Source organism: Mercurialis annua, linkage group LG4, assembly GCF_937616625.2.
Source record: "Mercurialis annua linkage group LG4, ddMerAnnu1.2, whole genome shotgun sequence".
Taxonomy (NCBI): Eukaryota; Viridiplantae; Streptophyta; class Magnoliopsida; order Malpighiales; family Euphorbiaceae; genus Mercurialis; species Mercurialis annua.
This window is the reverse complement of record NC_065573.1, coordinates 7711671-7731887: the sequence shown is the minus strand read 5'-3', so window position 1 is coordinate 7731887 and position 20217 is coordinate 7711671. Positions and strand designations below refer to the sequence as shown.

The 20217-nt window shown below is 34.1% G+C and overlaps 1 long non-coding RNA gene across 1 annotated transcript; it reads left to right on the top strand.

Moving 5' to 3' along the window:
* The first annotated feature begins 10997 nt into the window (after positions 1 to 10997).
* Positions 10998 to 13425, top strand: LOC126676419 (uncharacterized). Its single transcript, XR_007640284.2, has 3 exons — positions 10998 to 11097; positions 11182 to 11264; positions 13093 to 13425. It is a non-coding gene; the product is annotated as an uncharacterized LOC126676419 (long non-coding RNA).
* Positions 13426 to 20217: the final 6792 nt, after the last annotated feature.

Below are 20217 nucleotides of genomic sequence, written 5' to 3'. Positions count from 1 at the left end.
TTCGTAATTTTTGTAAAGGTATGGCTTAAGTCGCTAAAAATATGAAACATTTGGATTTGTTTCGTAACGTTTGTAACATTTGGTTTTGTTTCGTAACGTTTGTAAACGTTTGGCTTAAATCGCTATATTTGGATTTGTTTCGTAAAGTTTGTAAACGTTTGGCTTAAATTGCTAAAAAGGAGAAACGTTTGGATTTGTTTCGTAACATTTTGTAAAGATTTGGCTTAAATCGCTAAAAAGGTCAAATTTTTGGATTTGTTTCGTTACGTTTGTAAATGTTTGGCTTAAATTGCTAAAAAGGTGATACGTTTGGATTTGTTTTGTAAAGTTTGTAAACGTTTGGCTTAAATCGCTAGAAAGGTGAAACGTTTGAATTTGTTTTGTAACGTCTGTAAACGTTTGGCTTAAATCGCTAAAAAGATGAAACGTTTGGATTTTTTTTGTATCGTTTGTAAACGTTTGGTTTAAATCAATAAAAAGGTGAAACATTTGAATTTGTTTCGTAACGTTTGTAAACGTTTGGCTTAAATCACTAAAAAGGTGAAATGTTTGGATTTGTTTTGTAACGTTTGTAAACGTTTGGCTTAAATCGCTAAAAAGGTGAAACGTTTGAATTTCTTTCGAAACGTTTGTAAATGTTTGGCATAAATCGCTAAGAAGGTGAAGCGTATGGATTTGTTTCGTAACGTTTGTAAGCATTTGGTTTAAATCGCAAAAAAGGTGAAACGTTTGGATTTGTTTCGTAACGTTTGTAAACGTTTGGCTTAAATTGCTAAAAAGGTGAAACGCTTCGATTTGTTTCGTAACGTTTGTAAATGATTGGCCTAAATTGCTAAAAATGTGAAAAGCTTGGATTTGTTTCGTAACGTTTGTAAACGTTTGGCTTAAATCGCTAAAAAGGTGAAACGTTTGGATATTTTTCGTAACATTTGTAAACGTTTGGCTTATATCGTTAAAAAGGCTAAATGTTTGGATTTGTTTCGTAACGTTTGTAAACGTTTGGCTTAAATTGGTAAAAAGGTGAAACGTTTGGATTTGTATCGTAACGTTTATCAACGTTTGGCTTAATTTGCTAAAAAGGGGAAACACTTGGATTTGTTTCGTAACGTTTGTAAACGTTTGGCTTAAATTTCTAAAAAGGTGAAACACTTAGTTTTGTTTTGTAATGTTCGTAAGCGATTGGCTTAAATCGCTAAAAATGTGAAACGTTTGGATTTATTTCGTAATGTTTCATACGATTGGTCTACTTTCGCAACGTTTGTAAACGTTTGGCTTAAATCGCTAAAAAGGTGAAATGTTTAGAATTGTTTCGTAGCATTTGTAAAAGTTTGGCATAAATTGCTAAAAAGGTGAAACGTTTGGATTTGTTTCGCACCGTTTGTAATCGTTTGGCTTAAATCGCAAAAACGGTGAAACATTTGGATTTGTTTCATAACCTTTGTAAACATTTGGCTTAAATTTCTAAAAAGGTGAAACGCTTTGATTTGATTTGTAACGTTTTATACGTTTGGCTTAAATTGCTAAAAAGGAGAAATGTTTGGATTTGTTTCGTAACGTTTGTAAACGTTTGACTTAAATCGCTAAAACGGTGAAAAGTTTGGATTTGTTTTGTACCGTTTTGCTTCAATCGCTAAAACGGTTAAACATTTCGATTTGTTTCGTAACGTTTGTAAACGTTTGGGCTTAAATTGTTATAAAGGTGGAAACTTTTGGATTCATTTCATAACCTTTGTAAACGTTTGGCTTTAATCGCTAAAAAGGTTAAACGTTGTGATTTGTTTCGTAACGTTTGTAAACGTTTGGTTTAAATCGCTAAAAAGGTGAAACGTTTGTTTTTCTTTCGTAACGTTTTAAACGTTTGGCTTAGATCGCTAAAATTGGGAAACGTTTGGATTTATTTCGTAAATTTTGTAAACGTTTGGCTTAAATTGCTGAAAAGGTGAAACATTTGGATTTGTTTCATAACGTTTGTAATCGTTTGGATTAAATCGCTAAAAAGGTGAAACGTTTGGATTTGTTCCATAACGTTTAAAAACGTTAGGCTTAAATCACAAAAAAGGTGAAACGTTTGGATTTGTTTCGTAACGTTTGTAAATTTTCGGCTTAAATTGCTAAAAAGGGGAAACGTTTGGGTTTGTTTTGTAACGTTTGTAAACGTTTGGCTTAAATCGCTAAAAAGGTGAAACGTTTATATTTGTTTTGCAACGTTTGTAAACGTTTGGCTTAAATTGCTAAAAATGTGAAACGCTTGAATTTTTTTTTCGTAACGTTTAAAACGTTTGGTTTAAATTGCTAAAAAGGTGAAACGCTTGGATTTCTTTCGTAACGTTTGTAAACGATTGGATTAAATTACTAAAAAGGTGAAACTCTTTGATTTGTTTCGAACGTTTGTAAACGTTTGGCCTAAATTGATAAAAAGGTGAAACACTTGGATATGTATCGTAACGTTTGTAATTGTTTGACTTAAATTGCTATAAAGGTGAAACGCTTGGTTTTGTTTAGTAATTTTTGTAAAGGTTTGGCTTAAATCACTAAAAATATGAAACATTTGGATTTGTTTCATAACGTTTGTAACATTTGGTTTTTTTTCGTAACGTTTGTAAACGTTTGGCTTAAATCGCTATATTTGGATTTGTTTCGTAAAGTTTGTAAACGTTTGGCTTAAATTGCTAAAAAGGCGAAACGTTTGGATTTGTTTCGTAACATTTTGTAAACATTTGGCTTAAATCGCTAAAAAGGTCAAACGTTTGGATTTGTTTCGTTACGTTTGTAAATGTTTGGCTTAAATTGCTAAAAAGGTGGTACGTTTGGATTTGTTTCGTAACGTTTGTAAACGTTTGGCTTAAATCGCTAAAAAGGTAAAACATTTGGATTTGTTTCGTAACATTTGTAAACATTTGGCCTATATCGCTAAAAAGGTGAAACAATTGGATACGTTTCGTAACGTTTGTAAACATTTGGCTTATATTGATAAAAAGGTGAAACATTTAGATTTGTTTCATAACTTTTTTAAACGTTTGGCTTAAATCGCTAAAAAGGTGAAACGTTTGGATTTATTTCGTAAAGTTTGTAAACGTTAGGCTTAAATCGCTAAAAAGATGAAACGTTTGGATTTGTTTCGTAACGTTTGTAAACGTTTGGCTTCAATCGCTAAAAAGGGGAAACGTTTGGATTTATTTCGTAACGTTTGTAAACGTTTGGCATAAATCGCTAAAACGTTTAAATGTTTGGATTTGTTTCGTAACGTTTTAAACGTTTGGCTTAAATCGCTAAAATGGGGAATCGTTTGGATTTGTTTTGTAACTTTTGTAAACATTTGGCTTAAATTGCTGAAAAGGTAAAGTGTTTGGTTTTGTTTCGTAAAGTTTGTAAACGTTCGGCTTAAATCGCTAAAAAGGTGAAACATTTGGATTTGATTCGTTGCGTTTGGAAACGTCTCGCTTAAATTGCTAAAAAGGTGAAACGCTTGGATTTGTTTCGTAAAGTTTGTAAATGTTTGGCTTCTATTATTAAAAAGGTGAAACGCTTGAATTTGTTTCGGAACGTTTATAAACGTTTCGATTAAATTGCTAAAAGGTGAAACGTTTGGATGTGTTTCATAGCGTTTGTAAACATTTGGCTTACATCGCTAAAAAGGGGAAACGTTTGGATTTGTTTTGTACTGTTTGTAAGCATTTTGCCTAAATTGCTAAAAAGGCGAAACGTTTGGATTTGTTTCGTAATGTTTGTAAACGTTTGGCTTAAATTGCAAAATAGTTGAAACGCTTGGTTTTGTTTCGTAACGATTGTAAGGGTTTGGCTTAAATCTCTAAAAATATGAAACGTTTGAATTTGTTTCGTAATATTTTAAACGTTTGGCTTTGTTTTGTAACTTTTGTAAACGTTTGTCATTTGGATTTGTTTTGTAATGTTTGTAAACGTTTGGCTTAAATCTCTAAAAAGGTGAAAGGTTTGGATTTGTTTCGTAACGTTTGTAAACGTTTGGCTTAAATCGCTAAAAAGGTGAATCGTTTGGATTTGTTTCGTAACATTTGTAAACGTTTGGCTTAAATCGCTAAAAAGGTGAAACGTTTGGATTTGTTTCGTAACCTTTGTAAATGTTTTGCTTAAATTGCTAAAAAGGTGAAACGTTTGGAGCTGTTTCGTAAATTTTGTAAAGGTTTGGCTTAAATCGCTAAAAACAAGAAACCTTTGGATTTATTTCGTAATGTTTTTAAATGTTTGGCTTCAATCACTAAAAAGGTGAAACGTTTGGATTTGTTTCGCAACGTTTGTAATCGTTTGGCATAAATCGCTAAAAAGTTGAAATGTTTGGATTTGTTTCGTAACGTTTTTAACGTGTGGCTTAAATCGCTAAAATGGGGAAACGTTTGGATTTGTTTCGTAAATTTTGTAAACGTTTGGCTTCAATTGCTGAAATGGTAAAGTGTTTGGTTTTGTTCCGTAAAGTTTGTAAACATTCGGCTTAAATCGCTAAAAAGGTGAAACGTTTGGATTTGATTCGTAACATTTGTAAACGTTTGGGTTAAATTGCTAAAAAGGTGAAACGCTTGGATTTGTTTCGTAACGTTTGTAAATGTTTGGCTTCTATTACTAAAGAGGTGAAACGCTTGAATTTGTTTCAGAACGTTTGTAAACGTTTCGATTAAATTGCTGAAAAGGTGAAACGTTTGGATTTGTTTTATAGCGTTTATAAACATTTGGCTTACATCGCTAAAAAGGTGAAACGTTTGGATTTGTTTCCTACCGTTTGTAAGCGTTTGGCTTAAATTGCTAAAAAGGTGAAACGTTTGGATTTGTTTCGTAATGTTTGTAAACGTTTGGCTTAAATTGCTAAAAAGGTGAAATGCTTTGTTTTGTTTCGTAACGTTTGTAAGGGTTTGGCTTAAATCTCTGAAAATACGAAACGTTTGGGTTTGTTTGTAACGTTTTAAACGTTTGGTTCTGTTTCGTAACTTTTGTAAACTTTTGGCTTAACTTGTAATGACCCCAAATTTTGAAATAAGAAAATAATGCCATGAGTCCTAAAGTTTCGTAATTTGGACCAAGTAGGTCGGGAAATGGATACTGACATGAGATTTATTAAAAATAGCTCGAGAAATAATAATAATTCAAAATGGGAAATATTATTATTTATAATAAATAAGGATTGTTGGAACAATTGCTGTAAAACTGAATATGATGAGGCTGAGTCGCGGACTAGGTCGCTCTCTTTTAGATGTTTCACGGCACAGCTCGGTGGTGCAAAGCTGACTATCAACCGCGGCGTCCCTAGGATAAAACAGCAGGAAATACTGATCACACTGAAATCAGCTCTAAAACACTTTCTTTGTATTGCTCTGTGTTTCTGTGTGTTCTCAAATGAAAAGTGAAGCTAGTATTTATAGGCTAAGAAAATATAGCTGTTGTGTAAATAATTAATACAGAAAACGTTTTCTGATTAATGAGGGAAAACAGCAACAGTCAAAAACGTGGAGAGGTAAATTCAGAGAGTCAAAACAGTTACAAAAGAATTAAATAAAAATTATTAATACTTTTGTATGCAAAAAATAAAGTGCTAGCCGAACCGAACCACCCACTCAACCCAGACCAGACCAGACCAGGCCAAGCCGGCCGGCCGACCGGACGGACGGCGCGCGCGCGCGTGTGGTAAATCGGGTAGGATGTAACTCCTAGCCCGTTCACAAAATTGGGTACCCCTTGGGGTCCAAACCCATATGAGAAAAACCAAGTTTATAAACCCAATGTATTGAGTTCTCCTAAGCAATGTGGGAAAACCACAAAACTCTCTATCTTCTCATTTCAAGTTACAAGGCACTTTTTCCTTTTTAATTTTTAAATTCAATAACTTTCCAACAATCCCCCACTTTGAATTTTAAAAATAGTTTCTCGAGCAATTTCTGTTAAGATTGTGCATAAACAAAGGTATCTTTCGATTTGAACCTTTGCGTAGTGAGTAAGATTCTGATTCAACAAGAGTGACTCGTAGTCTTGAACTCTATCTCGGACATCAAACCACGCACGTTCTTTTCATAAGTGTTTTTCTAAAGCCCGTGCATTTATGGCCCTGCACGTCTATCCCAGTTTAGTGAACGCTCTAGAAATTTTGCCTCAAATTTCATAGGAAGCGGCCCCACTTCCACATTCACAAAAGTGAAGCTATCAAGAGTACTCCTATAGCTAGGTACTCCACTCCATATGGAGTATAGACTTCATTAAGAGATTCTATTAACTCATCCTCTTCTCACTTTAGGAATCATGCATTAATTTTGCATGTTCTGGCTCATATCATTCATAACTTGTTATTACCCATTGAACCTATTTCTTGGGATCTCCAGTCAGTTAGGTCGGGTTACCATTATGGATGATTCATTCAATAGGCAATAGTCCCATTCCTTTTGAAGTTTTATGGACTTTCTCTCTAGCTAATCCTTTCGTCAAAGGATCTGCTAAGTTATCATCAGTGCGTACATGATCCACTCTAACAGCCCCTGTTGAGATAAATTCTCTAACAGTGTTGTGCTTACGACGTATCTGTCGTTTCTTACCATTATAATAACGGTTCTCAATTTTTGCAATAGCCGCGGTACTATCGCAATGGATCAACACAGCTGGTATCGGTCTTTCCCATAAAGGAATCTCAGCTAGCAGGCTTCTTAGCCATCCTGCTTCTTCACTAGCAGCAGCTAGTGCTATCATTTCTGACTCCATCGTAGATTGAGCCAGAATCGTCTGTTTCTTTGATTTCCAAGAAACAGCTCCACCAGCTATACTGAAAATATAGCCGCTCGTGGCTTTGGAATCGTCTGACAATGTATTCCAATCTGCATAACTATACCCTTCAAGTACAGCAGGATGCTTCAGATAATGTAATCCAAGATTCATTGTTCTTTTAAGGTATCTCATAACCCTTTCAATAGCATGCCAATGCTCAATACTAGGTCTACTAGTAAACCTGCACAGTAATCCAACGACATATGCAATGTCGGGTCTAGTACAATCAGTGGCATACCGAAGGCTGCCAATGATGCTTGCATATTCAGACTGTCGTACACTATCACCAGTGTTCTTAAAAAGTTTTACACTTGGATCATAAGGTGTACATGCAGGTTTACAGTCGAAGTAGTTATATTTCTTTAGAATCTTCTCAAGATAGTGAGATTGATCTAAAGAAATTCCTTTTTCAGATCTAGTTATCTTTATGCCAAGAATGACATTCGCTTCACCGAGATCTTTCATATCAAAGTTGGCACTCAACATTGATTTCACAGCATTCACAACATGAATATTTGATCCAAAAATCAGCAAGTCATCTACATAAAGACATATGAAAGTGCAAAGTTCCTTTTCAGATTTGTAGTAAATACATTTGTCACTTTCATTCACTTTAAAGCCATTTGAGATGACAAGATTATCAAATTTCTCATGCCATTGCTTAGGTGCTTGTTTTAGACCATACAAAGATTTGTCTAACTTGCACACCTTCTGTTCCTGACCATGTATTACAAAACCTTCAGGTTGATCCATGTAAAATTTTTCCTCCAGTTCACCATTTAAAAAAGCAGTTTTAACATCCATTTGGTGTACGACCAAATCATATAGCGCAGCGATCGAAATCAGCACTCTAATGGATGTTATTCTAGTAACAGGTGAATAGGTATCAAAGAAATCAACGTTTTCACGTTGTCTGTAACCCTTGGCTACAAGTCGAGCTTTGTATTTGTCTACAGTACCATCAGGTTTCAATTTCTTTTTTAAGATCCATTTACAACCTATGGTTTTGCAACCGGGAGGCAGATCAGTCAAATGCCATGTATGATTGGACTCTAATGAATCCATCTCATCATTTATGGCTTCTTGCCACAAATCAGAATCTAATGAAGTTAAAGCTTCCTGGAGGTTCGTAGGATCCTCCTCTAAAGAATAGACATGGAAATCAGTTCCAAAGTCTTTCGAAATTCTAGCTCTTTTACTTCTTCTGATCTCTGGTTCTTTATCATTAGTAATCTCATTATTCCTGACCACAGGAACATTACTAAATGATTCCCTCCACTATTTCCATATTTAAAAGGAAATTTCTGTTCATAAAAATCAGCATCTACTGATTCAATAATAACTCGTGCAGTCAAGTCATAAAATCTATAAGCCTTGTTATTGACTGCATACCCAATGAAAACACATTCATAGGCTCTGCTTGCTAATTTTATTAGTTTCAGATCAGGAATCCGAACATAAGCTAAACAGCCCCAAGTTCTCAAATAAGACAAATTTGGTTGTCTTTTCTTTAGGATCTCATAAGGTGAAATCTTCCTGTTTGATTTCGGGACTCTGTTGAGTACATAACAAACAGTCAACAGAATTTCACCCCACCAATAAGAAGCAGCTCCAGAATTCAATAAAATAGACACTACTGCTTCTGTAAGTGTTCTATTTTTTCTTTCGGCTTTACCGTTCATTTCAGGAGAATAAGGTGCTGTTCTTTCATGCACAATACCATGTGAGTTATAGAATTCTATAAACAAGCTAGATTCATATCCAGTACCTCTATCACTGCAAAATCTCTTGATTTTCTTATTGAATTGTTTTTCAATTTCTGTTACAAATAACTTGAATATGTCAAGTGCATCGCTTTTATTTTTCATCAAATACACATGTGTAAAATCAGAACAATCATCAATAAAAGTGATAAAATATCTTTTACCATTCCTGGTCAAGGTACCGTCAAGTTCACATATATCAGAATGTATTAAATCTAAAGGTTCAGATTCTCTAATTACTGATTTATGTGAGTTTTTAGTTATCTTAGCTTGACTACAGAATTCACATTTTTCAAACTCAGTTTGGTTCATTTTAGGAATTAATCCTAGGGTGCTCATGTTGTTAATTATTCTTTTATTTACATGACAGAGTCTTGCATGCCAAGTATTAAAATCACGAACCATGTAAACAGAAGCAACATATTTATTGATAATTTCAACATTCAACTTAAACATACCCTCACAAGCATAACCCTTTCCCACAAAAATACCATTTCTAGTAATGGTGTACATATCTCCACCAATAGTCTGAAAGAATCCAGCCTTATTGAGAAGACAACCAGACACCAAGTTCTTCCTCATCATAGGAGTGTGCATCACATCCTTCAAGATTAGTATTTTTCCTGAAGTAAATTTCAGTTCAACACTTCCAATTCCAGCGACAGTAGTGGTGTGAGTATCACCCAGTAATACTTTCTTATCGTCCACGGCAGTGTATGTTTTAAACATAGCACGATCGTGGCAAACATGGCGATTAGCGCCCGTGTCTACCCACCAACCACTTGATCCACCAACAAGGTTGATCTCAGCCATCATTTCTGTTATCATAGCCGTAAAAGGCTCTTCAGTCAAGTTAGCCTGTGGAGCAGTACTTGGCTTGTTCCGACACTTGCGTGCCATATGACCCGGTTTTCCACAGTTAAAGCATAGAAATGGTGGCAGGTCATTCTTAACAGGTGGTGCCTGTTTCACAATATGGTTCCTTGAAGGATTACCATTCTGGTTCGCTTTGTTGCGATTCACATTTTGGTTTTGGTTCGAATTGCGATTCTGATTCTTAAAATTCTTGCCATTAGGCTTCAGACTCATCGAACTTAACTTTCTTGTGTTGTTAGAAACAACCAGCACTTCATCTTTTAGATCTTGTTTTCTCGCCTCTTCCTCAATCCGAAGACGAGTGATCAAGCTTTCCAGCGAGAACTCTTTTGTTTTGTGCCTGAGAGAATTCTTAAAGTCCCTCCACGAAGGAGGTAATTTGTCAATTAAAACAGCAACTTGAAATTGTTCATCAAGAACCATACCTTCGGAGATGATCTCATGAGCTATTTTCTGCAATTCCTGGAATTGCGCCTCGACAGATTTTTCATCACTCATTTGATATTTGAGGTAGCGGGTGACTGCATACTTTTTAGTCCCCGCCTCCTCGGTATCATATTTCTTTTGCAGCGCCTCCCAAGTTTCCTTTGCAGTCTTTCCATCATTGTAGTAATCATAGAGATCATTACTTAGTGCATAGAGAATAAAATTCTTGCACAAGTAATCATTAGTCATCCACTGTTGAAGTTCACCGTTCTGTTTTTCCTTTTCTTCTTCCTCGGCAGTTTCATCAACGAGAGGTATTGCCAGAAAACATTTTCTGATTAATGAGAGAAAACAGCAACAGTCAAAAACGTGGAGAGGTAAATTCAGAGAGTCAAAACAGTTACAAAAGAATTAAATAAAAATTATTAATACTTTTGTATGCAAAAAATAAAGTGCTAGCCGAACCGAACAACCCACCCAACCCAGACCAGGCCAGGCCGGCCGACCGACCGGACGAACGGCGAGCGCGCGTGTGGTAAATCGGGTAGGATGTAACTCCTAGCCCGTTCACAAAATTGGGTACCCCTTGGGGCCCAAACCCATATGAGAAAAACCAAGTTTATAAACCCAATGTATTGAGTTCTCCTAAGCAATGTGGGAAAACCACAAAACTCTCTATCTTCTCATTTCAAGTTACGAGGCACTTTTTCCTTTTTAATTTTTAAATTCAATAACTTTCCAACAAGGATTAATCGGAAAAGGATATACGAAATTATTTGGAAAGTTAGCACGACAGTTATTTGGAAATTTGAGTTTAAGTGAAACTTAACCGTTTTGAGCCAAAGTGAGCTTTTAGAAACTTTTAGCGAAAGTGGCACTTTAGCCAAAACTTAACTAAGATAAGTGATTAATATTATTTATTTGGAAATAAATAATATGGAGTTGATCGAACCTAAAAGATTTAGCGTTCGACGGACGAAAACGGACAATTTTTAAGTTAGAAATTGAAGTAGTTTAAGTCGATTTCTTTAAGAACCTAAAAGAACCTTTTGACATGCTATATAATGTCTTAGCATGTGATATAGATAACCATAAACTCAGATTTCCAGAATTTCACTCCTTCTTCATCTCCTCATTTCATCAAATATATAAATTCTTCAAATCACCATAACTTCTTCGTTTTTGATCTGAATTGAGCGATTCTTGCAGCCACGGAACGAGCGTAGAATCCTCTATTGATTTAGCCAAGAAAATAAAGGTAAGGAGATCAGTTTAATATTAGGGTTTCTAAAGTTTCAACTCAGTTTTGGTTATTGATTTGGAGATTTTTGCTTATTGTTAGTTTAAGATGTGATTAAGCTTTCATGAAGCAAAATCATGGTGATTTGGAGAATAAACCCATTCGGCCAAGAGGTGTTCTTGAAGGTAAGAGAATTCTTAAAATTTCAAGCCTTTTATTGATATGTTTGATTGATGTTTTAGCATAAGAAATTGGTAATAGTCATGAGGATAAGGTGTTTGATGTTTTGCCTAAGTGAAGTGTGTTGTGTTGTTGGTATTTTGGTATGGAATGGTGATGAGGGGCTCGGCCCTAGGCATAGTAGTGTGTTAAGAGTAAATTAAGGTCTTGAGACTTGTTTAAGAATGCCTAGATTTGATATATGATGAGTTTGAGTTGAGTTAAGTTGTATGTACAAAGTTTGTTAAGTTGCTGGAATTTGGCACTGCAGAACAGCCCTGTTTCGAGGTTTGTATCTCAGGCTATTTAACTCTAAATTAAGTTCCGTTTGTTGATACGGGAACTTAAGAGTGTCGTCTAAATATGTCTAGGTTTAAATTTTAGCTAATTCGGCCTCTAAGTGGCCCAAACAAAGCAGAACATTAAGTTGCACTTAGTAGTCCTGAAAACAGGACATCCCCACGTTATTAAATTAAGGGCTAGTTTCCGACACTTTCGGGTGCTAGTATTAGTCCGAGACCTAAACGAAAGTTATAGAAGACATTCTGAACTTTAAGAATGTTGGTTTCTTTTAGAGGTCGGACTACTTTACGGTTAGTAAACATAGTCGACTACGGGGTCGATAATGTGACAAGTTATGTAACTTGTTTAAATCTCGAGTCTATGTGTTGTTGAGTTAGAATCTCACTTGAGATCCGTTTGATATATCTCATAGGTCCGATAAGGCAATCTAACAGCGGACAAGGAGCTCAGGGAGCTTACGCTATAATAACCAAAGATTTTGGATAAGCAAGTTGTGAGTATATTTTACTTACTCGCATTATCGTAATTAAATCTATGTTAATATACTATATGAATAGTACTTGAACGCATCGCAAATGTGTATTATTTAGATTGTTTTGGATTGGATTGCTTGGATTAAATTGTTTTGAATTAGATTGTTTCAGATTGAATTGTTTGGATTGTTTGTATTGGCTTGATTTGATTGGATTGGTTTGTGTCGTTTGTATACGACTTATTTGTATTGCTTTGTATATGAAACTTGTGATTTGTATATGGTTTGAATTAGAAATGTGATATGCCTTTATGGCTATCGGATAGTCATTTGATTTGGTAAATGATGCATTAAAGTGTTTGTTGTTGAAGTTCTTTTGAGATTTGGTTTTGTGGCCAAATGGTTATTTAGTTGTGCTTAAATGGTTTGAGATTTATGTTGGTGATATGCCACTCTGTAATTATGTATGTGAGAGGTGCTGAGTTGTGATATGCACCTGTGATTATATGCTGAGATAGAGATATTCACATGGGAGAATATTTTGTTAGGTGTCAATGCGCATGACACCGGGCTAAGTCCTGAATGATGCTCGGTGAAGGGAGAAGGGCCGAGCCTGCTAATGAAGTACAAGGGTTAGCCGTCAGGTGGCCTAGAAAGAGTTTGGCTAGGCTGTAAGCCAGTGTTGTGTTCCTGGTTACAGACCTAGGGTTTGGTGAATCATTACAGAGGTGGATATCACAATTGTTGATATGATGTTCATGTTATTATGAGTTCTATAGATGTTGAGAATATTGTTGTTACTCATGTCACAGTTAGAACCTTTGATTGGGTGTGTATGTGAGGTAAGATGAAAATGAGTATGATTTAAGAATTAGAGATTTATCCAGTCTTATAATGGAGTAAAAGTATATGTATATGAAAGGATTGTGTTTGCATAAAACGTTTTAAAAACGCGATGCTATTTTGATAATAGGGTATGTAACGTATAACTCACTCAGTCTCGACTGACCCCACAACAGTGTATGTTGCAGGTGTATGGTTTATGACATGACGGACTTCTACCTTAGTTCCAGAAATCCTTATGTACAGGAAGAAGGAGTCAACCAGTAGTGCTGTAGTAGGGTCGAGTCCTAGCATATGTATATTTGTTTGTCAAACGATTTTCGTATACAATATAACTCTGATTTGTAAAAGCATTTTGAGACTTCCGCTATAAAACCGTTTGGTTTGTTTTGGAATGGGCTGTGCTAGGATGTGGGACATCTCATGGTAAGACCCAAGTTCCTATGGAACGTTTTCTATTTTGAAAAAGACGTTTGTATACGTCAAAGCTCAAGGAGATTTTAATGAAAATGATTTGTTTATGAATGGATGTTTGGATTTTGGAAATGATTGTATTTGCGAAAAAAATTTATATGTGTTTTTAAAGGCTTGTTATGGGTTTTGGAACAACCATTCCCATTCCCTAGCGCCGGTCGCGGCTCGAGATTTTGGGTCGTGACATAAATCGCTAAAAAGGTGAAACGTTTGGATTTGTTTGGTAATGTTTGTAAACGTTTGGCTTCAATCGCTAAAATGGTGAAACGTTTGGATTTGTTTCGTAACGTTTGTAAACGTTTGGCTTAAATCGCTAAAAAGGTGAAACGTTTGGATTTTTTTCGTAACCTTTGTAAATGTTTACCTTAAATTGCTAAAAAGGTGAAACGCTTGGATTTGTTTCGTAATGTTTGTAAACGTTTGGCTTAAATTTCTAAAAAGCTGAAAAGCTTGGATTTGTTTCGTAACGTTTGTAAACGTTTGGCTTAAATTGCTAAAAAGGTAAAAAAAATTGGATTTTTTTCGTAACCTTTGTAAACGTTTGGCTTAAATCGCTAAAAAGGGGAAACGTTTGGATATTTTTTGTAACCTTTCTAAACGTTTGGCTTAAATCTCTAAAAGGCTAAATGTTTGGATTTGTTTCGTAGCGTTTGTAAACGTTTGGCTTAAATCGCTAAAAAGGTGAAACTCTTGGATTTGTTTCGTAACGTTTATCAAAGTTTGGCTTAAATTGCTAAAAAGGTGTATACGTTTGGCTTAAATCGCTAAAAATGTGAAGCGCTTAGTTTTGTTATGTAATGTTCGTAAACGATTTGCTTAAATTGCTAAAAATGTGAAACGTTTTGATTTATTTCGTAACGTTTTAAACGTTTGGTTTAGTTTCGTAACGTTTGTAAATATTTGGCTTAAATCGCTAAAAAGGTATAATGTTTAGATTTGTTTCGTAGCATTTGTAAACGTTTGGGATATATTGCTAAAAAGGTAAAACGTTTGGATTTGTTTTGCAACTTTTGTAAACGTTTGGCTTAAATCGCAAAAACGGTAAAATGTATGGATTTGTTTCTTATCGTTTGTAAACGTTTGGCTTAAATCGCTAAAAAGGTGAAACGTTTGGATTTTTTTCATAACCTTTGTAAACATTTGGTTAAATTGCTAAAAAGGTGAAACACTTTGATTTGTTTCGTAAAGTTTTATACGTTTAGCTTAAATTGCTAAAAAGGAGAAACGCTTGGATTTTTTTCGTAACGTTTGTAAACGTTTGACTTAAATTGCTAAAAAGGGGAAACATTTGGATTTGTTTCGTAGCGTTTATAAACGTTTGGCTTAAATCACTAAAAGGGAAAAAGTTTGGATTTGTTTTGTACCGTTTGTAAACGTTTGGCTTAAATCGCCATAACGGTTAAATGTTTCGATTTGTTTCATAACGTTTGTAAACATTTGGGCTTAAATTGCTAAAAAGGTGAAACGCCTGGTTTTGGTTCGTAACGTTTGTAAACATTTGGCTTAAATTGTTAAAAATGTGAAACGTTTAGATTTCTTTCATAACGTTTGTAAACGTTTGGCTTTAATCGCTAAAAAGGTGAAACGTTTGGATTCGTTTCGTAACATTTGTAAACGTTTGGTTTATATCACTAAAAAGGGGAAACATTTGTATTTGTTTCGTAACGTTTTAAACGTTTGGCTTAGATCGCTAAAATGAGGAAACGTTTGAATTTGTTTCGTAGCGTTTGTAAACGTTTGGCTTAAATCGCTAAAAAGGTGAAACGTTTGGATTTGTTTCGTACTGTTTGTAAACGTTCGACTTAAATCGCTAAAAAGGTGAAACGTTTGGATTTGTTTCGTAACATTTGTAAACGTTAGGCTTAAACTGCTCAAAAGGTGAAACGCTTGGATTTGTAACGTTTGTAAACGTTTGGTTTAAATTTCTAAAAAGGTTTAACGCTTGGATTTGTTTCTTAACGTTTGTAAACGTTTGTTTTAAATTGCTAAAAAGGTGAAACGCTTGGATTGGTTTCGTAACGTTTGGCTTAAATTGCTCAAAAGGTTAAACATTTGGATTTGTCTCATAAAATTTGTAAACATTTGGCTTAAATCGCCAAAAAGGTGAAACGTTTGGATTTTTTTTTGTAAAGTTTGTAAACGTTTGGCTTAAATTGCTAAAAAGGTGTAACTCTTGGATTTGTTTCGTAACGTTTGTAAACGTTTGGCATAAATTGCTAAAAAGGTGAAACGCTTGGATTTGTTTCGTAACGTTTGAAAACGTTTGGCTTACTTTGCTAAAAAGAGGAAACGTTTGGATTTGTTACATAGCGTTTGTAAACGTTTGGCTTAAATCTCTTAAAAGGGGAAACGTTTGTATTTGTTTCGTACCGTTTGTCGACGTTTAATTTAAATCGCTAAAGAGGTGAAATCCTTGGATTTGTTTTGTAACGTTTGTAAACGTTTTGCATAAATTGCTAAAAATGTGAAACGTTTGGATTTGTTTCGTAACGTTTGTAAACGTTTGGCTTCAATCGCTAAAAAGGGGAAACGTTTGGATTTGTTTCGTAATGTTTGTAAACATTTGGCATCAATCACTAAAAAGGTTAAACGTTTGGATTTGTTTTGTAACGTTTTAAACGTTTGGCTTATATCGCTAAAAAGGGGAAACACGTTGATTAGTTTCATAACGTTTGTAAGCGTTTGGCTTAAATTGCTGAAAAGGTGAAACGTTTGGTTTTGTTTCGTAACGTTTGTAAACGTTCGACATAAAACACTAAAAAGGTGAAACTTTTTGATTTGTTTCGTAATCTTCGTAAACGTTTGGCTTAACTTGCTAAAAAGGTGAAACGCTTGGATTTATTTTGTAACGTTTGTAAACGTTTGGCTTAAATTCCTAAAAATGTGAAACGCTTGGATTTGTTTCGGAACGTTTGTAAACTTTTGGCTTATATTGATAAAAAGGTGAAACGATTGGTTTGTTTTGTAACGTTTGTAAACGTTTGGCTTAAATTGCTAAAAAGGTGAAACGCTTGGTTTTTTTTCGTATCTTTTGTAAATATTTGGCTTAAATCTCTAAAAATTTAAAACGTTTGGATTTGTTTTGGTAACGTTTTAAACGTTTCGTTTTGTTTCGTGACTTTTTTAAACTTTTGGATTAAATAGCTAAAAAGGCGAAACGTTTGGATTTGCTTCGTAACGTTTGTAAACGTTTGGCTTAAATTGCTAAAAAGGCAAAACCTTTGGATTTGTTTCGTAACATTTGTAAACGTTTCTCTTAAATCGCTAAAAAGGGGAAACGTTTGGATTTGTTTCGTAACGTTTGTAAACGTTTGGCTTAAATCGCTAAAAATATGAAACGTTTGAATTTGTTCGTAACGTTTATAAACGTTTGGCTTAAAAAGGCGAAACGTTTAGATTTGTTTCGTAATGTTTGTAAACGTTTGGCTTAAATCGCTAAAAAGGTGAAACATTTGGATTTGTTTTGTAACCTTTGTAAACGTTTGGATTAAATCGCTAAAAAGGTGAAACGTTTTGATTTGTTTCGTAATGTTTGTAAACATTTGGCTTAAATCGCTAAAAAGGTGAAATGTTTGGGTTTGTTTCATAAAATTTGTATACGTTTTTCTTCAATCGCTAAAAAGGTGAAACGTTTGGATTTGTTTCATAACGATTGTAAATGTTTGACATAAATCGCTAAAAAGTTGAAATGTTTGGATTTGTTTCGTAACATTTTAAACGTTTCTCTTAAATCGCTAAAATGTGGAAACATTTGGATTTGTTTCGTAACGTTTGTAAACATTTGGCTTATATTGCTAAAAAGGTGAAATGTTTGGTTTTGTTTGGTAACGATTGTAAACGTTCGGCTAAAATCGCTAAAAAGGTGAAACTTTTGGATTTGTTTCATAACGTTTGTAAACTTTTGGCTTAAATTGCTAAAAAGGTGAAACACTTGGACACTACAAAAAAACAGGCGATTTGTGACGGAAAAAATACGTCACAAATCCGTCACAAACTGCCATTTGTGACGGATTTTTGTCCGTCATCATTTTGGGCGTCACTAATAATTTGTGACGGAAAATGAAATCGGTCACAAATATGTGACGGATTTTGACGGAAAATGCCGTCACAAAAGGCATTGGTCAACATAAAAGAATCCGTCATAAATTTTGTGACGGTATTTTCCGTCACAATTTTGTGAGGGATTTGTGACAGATTCAATTACTGATGGATTATTCCGTCACTAATCCGTCACTGAGTTAGTGAGGATTTTTAATGGATTCATTTAGTGACGAATTTCAGTAATTCGTCACTATATTTTTAATGGACATCTTTTATTTCTTGTAAATGATATATTAATATTATTACTATAATAAATGCAATAGATATTTAAGATTATGTAACTATAAACAACTACTTGCAAAAGAAAATATAAATGTAATTATAGCTACTCATTTATTTGAAAAGAATATAATTTACATAGTAGTGCTTATAAATATATAGTACAAAGGTTACATAACACAAAAATAATACAAAAACTAATACTGCAAAGGAGGAGCTGCTGGAGATGCATCGGTATAGCCAATTTAATCTTGGTGATGTGGTGTACTAAGAGTATTTCAATGGTCAACATTGTTTACTGCGGAACAAATGAGTATCTTGGAGGTGGAGGTGGTGGCAATTGTACCTTACAACACATTTTCTTGTCGGATTTCGTCTAAGAAACACAATTTTTCCAATTACCTTACGACACATAAAAAATAACCTCAGTAAGCTTCTATAATGCACAATAGTATACATTTCCAAGAATAAATTTAGTGAATTTTTTTTCCACCTGTACCTTCTATCATGCACACAAGTATACACTTGTAAGAATAAGACTATCACAATTACTATTATTATATTTTATATAGCTACAAGTATAAGTAATTCACCTTTTGGCAGTCAATATAAGCTTGAAGCACATTTGAATATGTACAGAAATCAGTTTACTCTTTTCATAAGATGACGATTTACATTGAATCTCTAATTTTGAAGCAAGACGTTCTTAAAATTTTGCAATTCAAATGAATTAACTTACCAAAGTGGAATGGCTTTCCCAACCAAGATCTCTTGGAATACTAGTCTGAATATACCATCAAACTTCAAAGCTAATAATGTGATACTTAGCTATATTGTTGCTTCAATGAAATTCTAATAGAAAATAACATTATCATTAATAAGTCAAATTTACAGTACTATACTGATGCCATAAAAAATGAGCATGTTTGTAAACCATGACCTTACTCCTAACAAGAAGATATTAAGCTTTTATGTTGTCATGAGTAAGAAACTGAACGAGCTCCATAGAAAATTGCAGCAGATGTAACTGAATCAAGGAGGTAAAAAAGACAGCTCTAAGAGAACTTTCTTGTCTCTAATGATGAAATTTTAACAGTGGCCATCTTTTAAGCATGTTTTATGGAGTTATTTCTAAGAGCTACAGTTATAGAGTTCGAATGCACACAGTAGCAGCCAAACTGAAAGCAACATCAAAAATACAAAAACATAACTATTTAAAACAGAGTAGAGATTGATTTGCAATACATATAGCACAACTGCATATAAAGAATGCAGAATTACTACTCCGAGCTGCTAAACAGTGGACTTGAAACGTTGTGGCAGCACAACTGATAACCGCAGCGCATACAATCGAAAGGGTTTGAACATTTAAACTGCAATACATATAACACAACTGAATATAAAGAATGCAGAATGACTACTCTAAGCTGGCAAACTGCAGACTTGAAGAATAAAATATTATGTTTTCACTGGAGCATATCACATTAAACTGAACCTAATCAAAATAAAAGAATGAACATTCTTTCGTTCCATGCAATTCAAAGCTCTAAAAGTTATAAAGTGCCCATACAACCATTTAAAAAAGCTGCAACTGAAAATGAGTACTCAACGTGGTTCAAATTTGAAATGTTGAATTTAACAGATCACTTTACCTTGTTTCATATTTTCAAAGTCATGAACCAAATACTATATATATTACTTATACTAGACATGTTTATTAGCAGGTAGGATAAAGTTCGAATTGGTTTGTGATTGCATATATCCAATTTAGTGCACATGGAGGTTAAACAAGTAGTGTTCCACTGCAATTCTAAATACAAAAAAATTACCACTACAGAATTGGGCAATGAAAGAATTGATTAGACAATAGATAATGATTATTATAACTCAAGAGCACAACAAATGTTGACATACTGAAAGAGCATAAAATTAACAATTAAAAACATCAGTTCAGTATACATTTAACTAAATTAAATGCAACATAAAAATTAGAAAATGTAGTTTTAATAAAAATCAAGAAAATAAATAGATAAACAACAAATAAGAAATACCTAATACTTATGCTTAACACAATCAAACCCACCTCTAAATCAGTAACACTTAATAACAATCAAACAAACTTCTAAATTAGTAACACCTAAACACCATTTCTACCTAATGGTAAAATTAATAGAAAATAACATATCAGGGAGTGAGAGTCGCATTGACGGAGAACAAAATGGTGACAATCAATGTGTGGAAACAGAAGGCAACAATAAAAAGGAGAACACTACATAATAAGTCAAATTGTTAGATGAGGACAAGTAGAATATCTTACATGACAAATCAACGGTGCCTACATAAATAGGACGTGCTTCCATCATTTCTTCACCTGAACTTTCAACTACATAAATACGAAAGAAATTAAAACGCGAAAGAAATTAAAATACGAAACTAGACAACTCTAAATCAATAAAAGAAGACATTATTTCACCAGAAGATTGAGGATAAGAGTAACGAGCAACAAA